This window comes from Scyliorhinus torazame, unplaced genomic scaffold, assembly GCF_047496885.1.
Source record: "Scyliorhinus torazame isolate Kashiwa2021f unplaced genomic scaffold, sScyTor2.1 scaffold_959, whole genome shotgun sequence".
In the NCBI taxonomy this organism is placed as follows: domain Eukaryota; kingdom Metazoa; phylum Chordata; class Chondrichthyes; order Carcharhiniformes; family Scyliorhinidae; genus Scyliorhinus; species Scyliorhinus torazame.
In genome coordinates this window covers 29,931-42,382 of record NW_027308686.1, presented here as the reverse complement: position 1 = coordinate 42,382, position 12,452 = coordinate 29,931, and positions in this window count along the sequence as shown.

Genomic DNA, 12,452 nt, shown 5'->3' with positions numbered 1-12,452 from the left:
TTTTGCAGAGTAGAAATAACAATTATGCTCCAGAAAATTGACTGGTTTTACGACACAATTTTGAAAACTATTAAAAAGAAAATATTTTGTGTCTCTGGTTTAACTCATATGAGTATCATAGAATTATGGAATGTGCAGTGCAGAAGGAGGCCATTCGTCCCATCGAGCCCCTAATCTTTAGTATTGTACGGTACATCTATGGTTACTCTGCACAGATCTGTGTTTATTGCTGAAAAAATACATTTTATCAAAGCTTTTTATCTTGCCCTCATCAGGACAGTCGCAAGAATACCAAGGGCAGGGGAAGCAACATTGTATGAGAATATAGCATTGATTGTTTGGCGAGTGGGCCCTGTTGGCATTGCCATGGAGAATTCACCATGTAATGGAGAATGACTGTTAACTGCCAAACATGGTTTGAACCAGGCCGCTTGACTCTGGTCAAGGCATGCCTTGAGGAACGAACCAGCGAATGGCTATCACTTATTTTGTTTAGCTGAAACAGGCACAATGTGTATACATGATGTTTCTGGCTGCAAAGAACAGGGCCCTGTGTATTAATATATGGAGCTTCCAGTGCCACTCTGTGAGCCCAACTGACCATCTTAAATTGGTTGTCGGTGAAATCTTTAGAATGTTGGGGATTATTTAGCAAAAATTGTCCAATCGCAGAATCACATCTAATGTTGGACACCGTTTTGTGTTTTGCAAGCACTGGTTGTTTGGGTGTGGTCTATACCTTGCCTGCTGTGAGTAGTGGAACAGGCATGCTGTTTGATACCTTGCCCTTCCAGGATAACTGGAGGTAGACTGGGCACTTTTCAGGGTTAAAAGTGATGAACTTTAGCCCATTTTGTGAATTTGCGTGGTATAGAGCTCAAAATGATCTGATCAGTATAGCTATTATCCTGCAGAATGCCCTATTTCAAATTTGAGATTGCATGGTGAGGAAATGGCTTATACCCTAGTAACATGGCTGCCAATAAGGCAAATCTTATAGAACTGTAAGAATCCTGACGTGTGTATTGACCAGTGAAGGTAGAGAACCTCATGGCAGATTTCTAGCTAGATCCATGTATATTCACCCAAGTAATTAAAGTCTAGTGTTGACTATAAGTTTCATGAAAATCACTTATCACATATCGCCACAGTTCAAGTATCTATTGTATTTACAAAGTGCACGTTACATTTGCTCAATGAGTCAAGACATTTGGTTGATTTGCATATCTTACTTAAAAAGCAACAAATTGCTATTAAGCTACACTCATAGCCTCAGATGTAGAAAAGCCAACAATTACAATCGTCAACAATAAACTAATGAAATAAATGTTATCCAGGAAAAATGAGAGAAAATGCTTCAAGGTTTATTTTACTAACTTGAAGATATTCTGCTAATAGTAAAATTTCTAACAAACAAAAGAAAATCCAAATCACAAAGTAATTAAAGTTGAATTACTGTGTTTCACTCCATCTTTATAAGAAAATTTCTCTCTCTGGGCCTTAATGTTGTATGTATTTTGTCATACAGTCAAGCATTTAAATCCAATATAATGTGTGCACAATTTCAGTTATACTTTTTATATTCTATTATTTTGGCTGGCTTCATTATGCTTTCTGTTTTGTGGTTATTGTGTGTGGCTGGTCTGCAACCTGAAGGCCTGCAAATATGTGAATGCTTCTTGTTTAATTACATGTATCATCCAATAAGCTATGCCATTGAAGATCACTAATAATTACGTGCAAGTACATGAGGAAGTGTCCTCAGTACATGAGGAAATGAGAGTAATTAGTAGCTCTCCTATCTTTATTGTCTTATGAAACATTGACCAGGTTTTTGTGTCAGCTGTGGCTCCATTGATGGCATTCTTGATCTCTGCCAGAAGGTTGTGGGCTCATGCCCCACTCCATGATTTGAGCACAAGAATTTAGGCTGACATTAAACCAAGGCCCTGTCTGCCGAATCAGGTGAATCTAAAAGATCCCATGGCACGATTTTGAAGAAGAGCAGGAAGTTATCCCTGGTGTTCTGACCAATATTGATCCCTCAATAAACATTGTGGGAGCGTGGAACTCACAGCCCTCTCCTTCCTCTGCTGCCGCCGTTCTGCCTCACTGTCAAGTAGCTGAGCCTCAAGGTGGCTTGATGGAGCTGTACCGAGCGGTCGGCAGCCTTCTCCCAGTCAGTGGTGTTAATGTCTCTGTGCTTTAGGGTGGCGTTGGCCAGCGGAGAGCTGGGAGAAGGGAACCTGCAAGTTAGGTGGTTTCTGGGTACACAATGGCCCGTTCATCAGAGTTGGTTCTGCAGGAGCAGGACTTCGATGCTAGTCGATGCAACTTCATGGAGGATACTAGCGTTGATGCAGCACTCCTCCCATTTGATCTCCAGGATTCAACGCAAGTACCATTCATGAACCTGCTCACTGATGCTCAATTTGGATTCCGCCATGGTCACAAACCCCTTAACTCATTTAACCAAATGTGCCATCAATGAGGAGGGGGAGGGGGAGGGGGGGGGGGGGGTCGAGGGGTCGACTCTCCACTGGTTAAAGTTGTACCTGGCACAAAGGAAGATGGTTGTGGTTATTGGAAGTAAATCATCTCAGTCCCTGTACATCACTGCATGAGTTCCTGAGGTTAGAGTCCTAGGTCCAGCTACTTTCAGCTGCTTCATCAGTGACCGTTCCTCCTCCTTAAGGTCAGAGGTGGAGATGTTCACCAATGATTACACCATGTTTTTTTAAATAAATTTAGATGACCCAATTCATTTTTTCCAATTAAGGGGCAATTTAGCATGTTCAATCCACCTACCTTACACAACTTCGGGCTGTGGGGGCGAAAACCACGCAAACACGGGGAGAATGTGCAAACTCCACACGGACAGTGACCCAGAGCCGGGATCGAACCTGGGAGCTCGGCGCCGTGTGACTGCAGTGCTACCACTGCGCCACCGTGCTGCCCTGATTACACCATGCTCAGCACCATTTGCAGATCTCAGATACTGAAGCAATGCATACCCATATGCAGCAAGACCTGGACAACATTCGGGCTTGGGCTGATGCATGGCAAGTAACATTTATGCTACACAAGTCCCAGGCAATGACCATCTCCAACAAGAGAGAATCCAACAATTTCCCCATGACGTTCAATGGTATTACCATCGCTTCATCCCCACTTGGTAACCATTGACCAGAAACTGAACTGGACCAGCCATATAAATGCTGTGGCTACAAGAGCAGGACAGAGGTTGGGAATTCTGTAGAGAGGGACTTGTCTCCTCACCCCCTTAAAACTCTTGTCTACCATCTACAGGGCACTGTTAAGAGTGTGATGGAATACTCGCCACTTACCTAGTTGAGTGCAGTTCCAGCAACACTCAAACTTAACATCCAATGACTAATAGTAGAATTTAGCAAAGGAGGAGCAAGAAATTGTTATGGAATGATAAAAGAATATGAGAGACCAACAAGAGACAAACTGACTGTAAATATTTCCATTGCAATGTAAATTGAAAGAGGTTAATGATGTGTGCCCATTAGAGGAAGAGACTGTGGAAATTATAATGAAAAGTAAGAAAATGGTAGAGACATTAAACAAATACTTTGTATCTATCTTTGTCGTAGAAAACATAAAAATATATTCCACTAATTTCAAAATGATGAGACTGGATCTAACCAGCGGAAAAGCTGTAATGGAACAATGTGTGATCTTTAAGGATGAGATGCTTTAGTACGAGCAAGATATAGGAATTATCGAATTATGGGATAAATCAGTGAAACCATGTCAACAAATTCAGGGACAAATTAAAAAGGCAGCTGCTTCAAGGGATACTGCATCAAACCAAAACAAATTTAAAAGCAAACTTTAAAATCAAAGGCAATGAAAGGGGTCGATAAGGAACCACAGTTTCCTGCAGTGCCCACCTGGAATGGAAGGCCTCGATCAAGCCGGCAGACACCGCATGTTCTTTCTCCCAAGGATACCTAGCTGTGAATGAGTGGCAGTCTGGCCGAATGATGATGCAAACCAATCTTAAGTAAAAGGTGTTTCAGAAAACTGAAAAGGAGACTCAGCCTGTAACAATTAACGTATGCATGGTCCATGGACTCCACAGGGCTGCAAAAAGCACAGGCATCTTGGGAATCTGTGAACCAACACATCCTACGGTTGTATGGAAGATGTCGAGATTATGGTGAAACAAGAAGGGTGAATGTCAGTTAGATTCTCCAAGTGAGAACCAGGTTAAATTCAGTAGCTTCAGAGGGGAGATGAAGAGGAAAATGGACCGGCAAAGAAAGTTTGAGAACAGAATGATGATCAACACAAGATTCTTGCAGACTGACTCTGAGGGTTCAGGGATATGTTTTGGGAAAACCTGCAACCTAATCCTATGCCTTTCCACGGACCTGTGTCTCAAAGCCCATCCCCATGGCATTGTGAATCAAATGGGCCTTGAATCCAGGTAGAGATGCAAATTAGCTGTCCTCCAGCAAGATCTCCAACTTCATTCTCTCTAAGAACTAAATAAATAAACTATAACTGTTTACAAACTTGACACCCCTCCGAACAGCCTCCTAACAGCCTGACTTCGGTCATTGGTAAGATTTTAGAGTCTGTTATTAAAGATGAGATCGCAAAGCACTTGGAAGTGCATGGTGAAATAGGACTCCGTCAGTACGGCTTTGTCAAAGGGAGGTCGTGTCTGACAAATCTGTTAGGGTTCTTTGAGGAGGTAACAAGCAAGTTAGACAAAGGAGAATCAGTGGACGTGATTTATTTAGATTTCCAGAAGGCCTTTAACAAAGTGCCGCATAGGAGACTGTTAAATAAGTTAAAAGCCCATGGTGTTAAGGGCAAGATCCTGGCATGGATCGAGGATTGGCTGACTGGCAGAAGGCAAAGAGTGGGGATAAAGGGGTCTTTTTCAGGATGGAAGCCGGTGACTAGTGGTGTGCCTCGGGTCTGTGCTGGGACCACAACTTTTTACAATATACATTAATGATCTGGAAGAAGGTACTGAAGGCACTGTTGCTACATTTGCAGATGATGCAAAGATCTGTAGAGGGACAGGTAGTATTGAGGAAGCAAGGGGGCTGCAGAAGGACTTGGACAAGCTAGGAGAGTGTGCAATGAAGTGGCAAATGAAATACAATGTGGAAAAGTGTGAGGTTATGCACTTTGGAAGGAGGAATCTAGGCATAGACTATTTTCTAAATGGGGAAATGCTTCGGAAAGCAGAAGCACAAAGCGACTTGGGAGTCCTTGTTCACGATTCTCTTAAGGTTAATGTGCAGGTTCAGTCGGCAGTTAAGAAGGCAAATGCAATGTTCGCATTCATGTCAAGAGGGCTAGAATACAAGACCAGGGATGTACTTCTGAGGCTATATAAGGCTCTGGTCAGACCCCATTTGGAGTATTGTGAGCAGTTTTGGGCCCCATGTCTAAAGAAGGATGTTCTGGCCTTGGAACGGGTCCAGAAGAGGTTCACAAGGATGATCCCTGGAATGAAGAGCTTGTCGTATGAGGAACGTTTGAGGACTCTGGGTCTGTACTCGTTGGAATTTAAAAGGATGAGAGAGGACCTTATTGAAATGTACAAGATACTGCGAGGCCTGGATAGAGTGGATGTGGAGAGGATATTTTCACTTGTAGGAAAAACTAGAACCAGAGGACACCATCTCAGACTAAAGGGACGATCCTTTAAATGGAGATGAGCAGGAATGTTTTCAGCCAGAGGGTGGTGAATCTGTGGAACTCTTTGCCGCAGAAGGCTGTGGAGGCCAATGCACTGAGTGTCTTTAAGGCAGAGATTGATAGGTTCTTGATTAATAAAGGGATCAGGGGTTATGGGGAGAAGGCAGGAAAATGGGGATGAGAAAAATATCAGCCATGATTGAATGGTGGAGCAGACTTGATGGGCCAAGTGGCCTAACTCTGCTCCTATGTAACTTCATTTGAAGCCTACTTGTGACAATAAGCGATTTTTATTTCATTTCATGTCTTGTGGTCTTATGGACTCTTGAAGAGTGAACTGATCTCTCCACTCATCTTCTCTGTGTAGCACTCCATCCGTATGCTTCACCTGATGTCTATGTATTTACAGTGTGTTTTTATTGTATGTACTATGTTTTTCATGAAAGGAACGATCTGCCTGGACTCACACAGAACAATGTTTCTCACTGTACCTCTGTACACGTGACAATAAATCTCAATCTAAGGACTGGTGGGCAGTATCCACTTCAGGGGCCCTCTCAAAGACCTACTTGTCTGCCAGCTTTCCAAACCCATCAACACCTAGCTGGTGGCACTTGTTCCTTCCACTCCGTCCGGCAGCCCCACAATACACAGTTTCTGCCGCCTTGTCCGATTTCTTGGTAGTACCCTCGCCCGCAGCGCCTTGGCACATCTCCCCATCAATGCCATCACGGCTTCCAGTGAGACGATTCAATAGCTCTGATCTGATACCATCCTCTCCTTAATTGTCAACGACAACCCATCCCCTCTGCCATCTTTTCCACAGCTGCTGCGCCCCGAGGGTCATCCAACTCCGGGGCGAGGGCTTTTATCGACTTTAATCGGGTTGTCATCCCATACTGGGGGAGAATCCACCACCTTCTCTCCACCGTTCGTCACCAAAAAACACCTATCAAATGGGCAGAAAGTTCCAAAACCTACACCTCTATGCAGGAGCCACCCTGCGTGCGACCAGTTACATCATGGCCGCCATTGGAAGCCTAAAAATATTTTTAGGACGTTTTTCATTCTAATTACAGCAATATAAAGCAGTTAGTCATATTACAATACAAAAAGAATACAAACAATCAAGAACCCCAATTAATTTAATTCCCCAACATTAAACTAAATCCCTTAACAACTGACGGTGACAACTCTTTTATAAAGGAAATTAATGGCTGCCATCTTAGGGAGAACCTTTCTACTGACCCCCGAATGGTGTACTTGTCATTTTTACATTTGGAAATGGTAATGAGGTTACCCAGCCAAGCCGAGGCACTGGGTGGAGCAGAAGATTGCCACTCAAGCAGAACTCTTCTGTGGGCTGTTAATGAGGCAAAGGAGAGGGCATCTGCCTTCACCCCCAGCTACAGCATGGTGAGTCTGATGCCGCTGAAATGGCCACCAATGGACATGGCTCCAAATCTACATAAAGTATCTCGGACATGGTGCTAAAAAAGGATACCCAGAAGATCACCAAGTTGGGCCACGACCAGAACATGTACGTATGGTTGGCTGGACCCCAACCTGGGGTTGGCTGGGGTTGAGGATAGGTGTGCGAGGTGCACAGGAAGCCCAGCAAATCATGTCCACATGTTTTGGGCCTGCCCGAAACTTAGAGGGTTTTGGCAGGGTTTTGCTAAGGCAGTGTCCACGGTGCTAAAAACCCGGGTGGTCCCGAGTCCGGAGGTAGCGATCGTTGGAGTGTCGGAAGATCCGGGAGTTCAGGGGGCAAAAGAGGCCGACGTCTGGGAATCCAGGTGGCCCGGAAATGGGAGGTACTACACAAGTTAAACCTATCCCCGGTTGGTAGAACAAATAGAAGGGGACTTTAAGAGATGGGACGTGCTCCCGCTATCACTGGCGGGGAGGGTACAGACCATGAAAATGACGGTCCTCCCCATATTTCTGTTTGTCTTTCAGTGCCTCCCCATCTTCATCCCGAAGGCCTTTTTCAAGCGGGTGAATAAGATTATTTCGGGCTCCATGAGTGAAGAAAGTGTTGCTGGAGCGCAGTCGGGGGGAGGGTGGGTTGGCACTGCCTAACTTCTGCAATTACTACTGGCCGGCTAATCTAGCCATGATTAGGAAGTGGGTAGTGGGGGAGGGGTCGGCATAGGAGTGGATGGAGGCAGCGTCTTGTAAAGACACCAGTTTGGGAGCATTGGTAACGGCACCTCTGCCGTTCTCGCCGGCCCGATACTCCACAAGTCCAGTGGTAGTAGCGGCTCTGAGGATCTGGGGGCAATGGAGGAGATATAAGAGAGTGGAGGGAGCATTGATTTGGACCCCGATTTATAACAACACTCGCAGCTGTCCTCCACCACAGAGAAAAAAAACGCTCATCCTCGCCTTGGTCAAGTGAACCCTGTGCACCACCTTAAACTAAATCAGACTAGGCTGAGCGCAAGAGGATGTGGAGTTGACCCTATGAAGATACTCGCTCCACACCTCATCGTCTAGAATAGGACCCAATTTATCCTTGCATTTCATCTTTACTTAGGATAGGATCTGGCCGTAAATACACGAAATGCTCCTCCGACCAGACCTGGCCAAAGACAAAATCTTCTTGAACAGGGAGGAGGGTGGTGCCAAGGGGAAACAGGGAAAAGCCTGAGGTGAAAATCTGAAAATATCTAAACCGGTTGGAATTAGTGAGTTGAAATTTTCCGACGGTTCCTTAAAGCTGGCAAACCTTCCCTCCATGAAATCCCCAAACCTCTCCAAACCTTTCCCCTCCAGTGACCTAAATGTTGAATCTAAACCCGCTGGCAAAAAGAGGTGTTTACTGCAGAGAGGGACCAACGAAGACATGGAGCTAAGTTTAAAATGCTGTCTTGAACTGCTTCTAGATTTTTAGCACGGACACGACTACCGGATTTGAGGAAACTCTTGCTGGAGAGAATGGCATCAATGCCACAACTAATGCATCGAGGCTGGAACCCTTACAAGAACTTGCCTCCATTCGCCATTGAGTACGGAACTCGGATAACTAAACCACGCCAGTACCTTCTCAATATTGGCTGCCCAATAATAAATTGGGTAAAGATAAACCTCCTGAATGTCTGTCTCTCTGGAGAAAAACCCTACGGATCCTTGGGGTCTTATCCGCCCAAATGAAAGGGGATACTAATTTGTTAATTCTGACAAAGAAGGACTTGGAGAGAAAAGAGGGAAGACACTGAAAAAGAAATAAATATATTGGGAGCTCATTTGTTTTAATAGTCTAAACCCTGCCTGCCAAGGACAGATCTGCCAAGGTGAAAAGGTAACACCCCCAGGTGGGCTCCCTGCCCCAGGGGTTGACCGGGAAGTATTCACTCTTATCCAAATTCAACTTGTATACCCTGAGAAGGAACCAAAACTCTTGAGTAGTTTCGTTATCTCATTCATAGTAGATACCGAGTCCAGAATATAAAGTAGAAGATCATCTGCGTACAAGGACCCTATGCCCCCCCCCCCCCCCCCACAAAAAAACTTGCTGGACGACCTCAGCGCTATGGCGAGCGGTTCTATTGCTAAAGCAAATAGGAGCAGAGACGATCGACTTCCCTGCCTGGTGCCCTTATTCCGCGAAAAGTAGCCTGAGTTCAAAGCATTTGTGGGAGACGTGGGAGCCCTATACAGTAAATGAATCCAGGATATAAACTTTTGCCCAAATCCAAACCTCTGGAAAATCTTAGATATTCCCACTCCACCCTATCAAACAGCTTTTCCGCATCCAGGGAAACAATCACCTTTGGTTTGGGCACTGAAGAGGGGGAGAGGACAACATTTAATAGCCGCGTATATTGGCCGACAATTGCCGACACTTGACAAAGCCTGTCTGGTCTTTCGAGATCACTCCTGAGAGGCAGGTATCAAACCGCAGCACCAGCTTTTGCGAGTAACTTAGCGTCAGCGTTCAAAAACGCAATGAGTCGATGCGACCCACATTCCCTAGGATCCTTGTCCTTAAGGATCAGGGAAATAGAGACCTGTGCAAGTGTAATAGGCGATGAACCCCGGGACAGGGCGTCATTAAACATACCTAAAATTGGAAGGATCAATTGTTCCACACACTTATGAAACTCAGTGGGGAAGCCATCAGGGCCAGGAGCTTTACCAATCTGCATCAACCCAATACATTTCCGAATTTCCTCTGGGCTGTACGGGAATTCCAACTCTTTCCCCGCCCCCCCCTCCCTCCTCCGCCACCACTGGAAATGGATCACCCATCCAAAAAATCCATCTGCTGGGGCTCCAATCTATAAAGATCCTGATAAAATACTTCAAAAGGCGCATTGACCCCAAGCGGGGTGGAAACCAGACTGCCACTCGAGTCCCTTATCTGCACAATCCTTTGGGAAGTTGCCTGCCGCCTCGGCTGATGAGCCAAAAGGCTTTCTCCCTGTGATCATGAAATACACACCTTGAACGTCGCAGCTGGACCATCGCCTAACCCGTTGATAGTAATTCAAATTGTGTGTCTGCAGATGTTTCCTGTTTGCCAGCAACTCCGGGTTTGGGGCAAGTAAATATTGATGGTCCAACTCAAGGATGGAGTCCAGCAGCCTCTGCTATTCCGCCCTCGCAGTCCTTTCCATACACACTTTAAGAAATTATCTCCCCCCTGATAATCACCTTAAGGGCTTCCCACAATGTAGAAGATGAGATCATCTTACACTTATTAAATTTAATATATTCCCCAATGGCGGTGGACAAGTGTTCGCAAAGTCTTTTGTCTGCTAACGGGCTGGTTTAGCACACTGGGCTAAATAGCTGGATTTTAAAGCAGACCAAGGCAGGCCAGCAGCACGGTTCAATTCCCGTACCAGCCTCCCCGGACAGGCGCCGGAATGTGGCGACTAGGGGCTTTTCACAGTAACTTCATTTGAAGCCTACTTGTGACAATAAGCAATTTTCATTTCATTTTCACAATGTCGTATCAAATCCCCATGGAGGATGTTGGGAGGGACCAGACTCTAGTGCCAATTCCACAAAACGTGGGGCATGGTCTGAAATCACTATCGCTGAGTAACCGGCCCTCTCTACCGAAATGAGGAGGGACCTATCTATTGCAAAAATGTTAATACATGAGTACATCTGGTGGATATTGGTGAAAAATGAAAAATCTCTATCACCGGGGTGCAAATGTTCCCCCCCCCCACCTTCTACATGAAAACCAACAAAGCCGTTTACATCCGTGAAGGAATCAAATTTGTGCCTGGATCAATCCATTCTGGGATCCATGACACAGTTTAAGTCATGCTCCAAGATTAGCTGATGGAGTCTGAATCAGGGTTGGGGCCGAGGAGCTTGTTGATAAAACCCGTATTGTCCATTTTCGAGCGTAGACATTAACCAGGACCACAGGTGCCCGCCAGAGACACACAAATCATAACATGTCTACCATTGGGATCCGCCAAGTATCCTGCAGAAACACCACATCAGTATTTAAACTTTTATGGTGAGCAAATACCCTCAGCCTTTTCACTGGGCCATTCAACCCCATGACACTCCAGGTGTCCAAATGAATTGCCCCCCCCCCTCAATCTGGAGTCAGCCATTTCCTATTTGTGCCAAGCAGGATTACCCAACAGTTCCATAGAAAGTACAGCAACCAGGCTCACCCAAGTTGGCCACCAAACCCACTAGCAAGACTAAACCAAGAAAAACTGCAGTCACAATCCGCAAACTACCCTCCCCCCTCTTTCTCGCCTTCAAACAATAATACCACACCCAAATATATATATACAAACAATGTGATCAAAAACCACTAAAACATACTTCTAAAAAACCTAACCACAACAAAAACACTAAAATCATTATCTAAAACAAAACTCATATAATGAGCTGCAGTCACCCCCACCGCATTACTCCCGTTCGCTAATTCTTCGACTATCAGGGTGGCTCCCTTCCAAAGTGGCAAAAAGGACGCAAAGTATAAAAACCCCTTGAAATATAACACTCCATCAGAAAACTATATATTTGTATAATAATTATAACAAGTAGATCAAAGCCCCCTATAGAAATAAACCCCCACCCATGTCCAACTTACAAAACATTCATCCAACACAAGAACAAAGAAATGCAAACATTTCTCCATCAACTTCCCATACCCACATGTCCATCCCCAACATCCAAATAACCCTCAAACCTCAATCAGCCCGCAACCAGCCTGTGCTTTTTTACAGAAGAATCTGCTTCCTCCGGCACATCAAAAAAATAGTCGTTTCCCTCAAATGTTGCACTCAGCCGCACTGGTACACACCCCAAATTGGACTCCACTTTTATATAGGGTGACTTTGACTGGTGATGGCGTAGCCTTCCCATCTGTAATCGTTTGAGATGGGCTCCTTTGCCCATCTCAGGACCCACTCCTTTTTCTGAAAACTGTGAAATTTCACAATAACCGCTCGCTGTGGTTCGTTTGGACAGGCCTTCCGTCAGACTGTCTGTCTGGTGTGCTCCATCCAGCTCAGGAGGAGATGTGAGTACACCGTCCCCAACATCTTCGCAAAATACCTTTTGGTTGTTGGGCCTTTCATCCCCTTTGGTAACCTCTCAACCTGAATATTAAATGAGATACTAAATTAATACTTTGCCTCAGTATTCACCAAAGAGAAGGACATGGGGGATGAGGAGTATAGCATAGAGTGTAGATATTCTGAGTCATGTTGATATTAATAAAGAGGAGGATTTGGGCATCTTAAAAAGCATTGAAGTAGATCAGTCCCCAG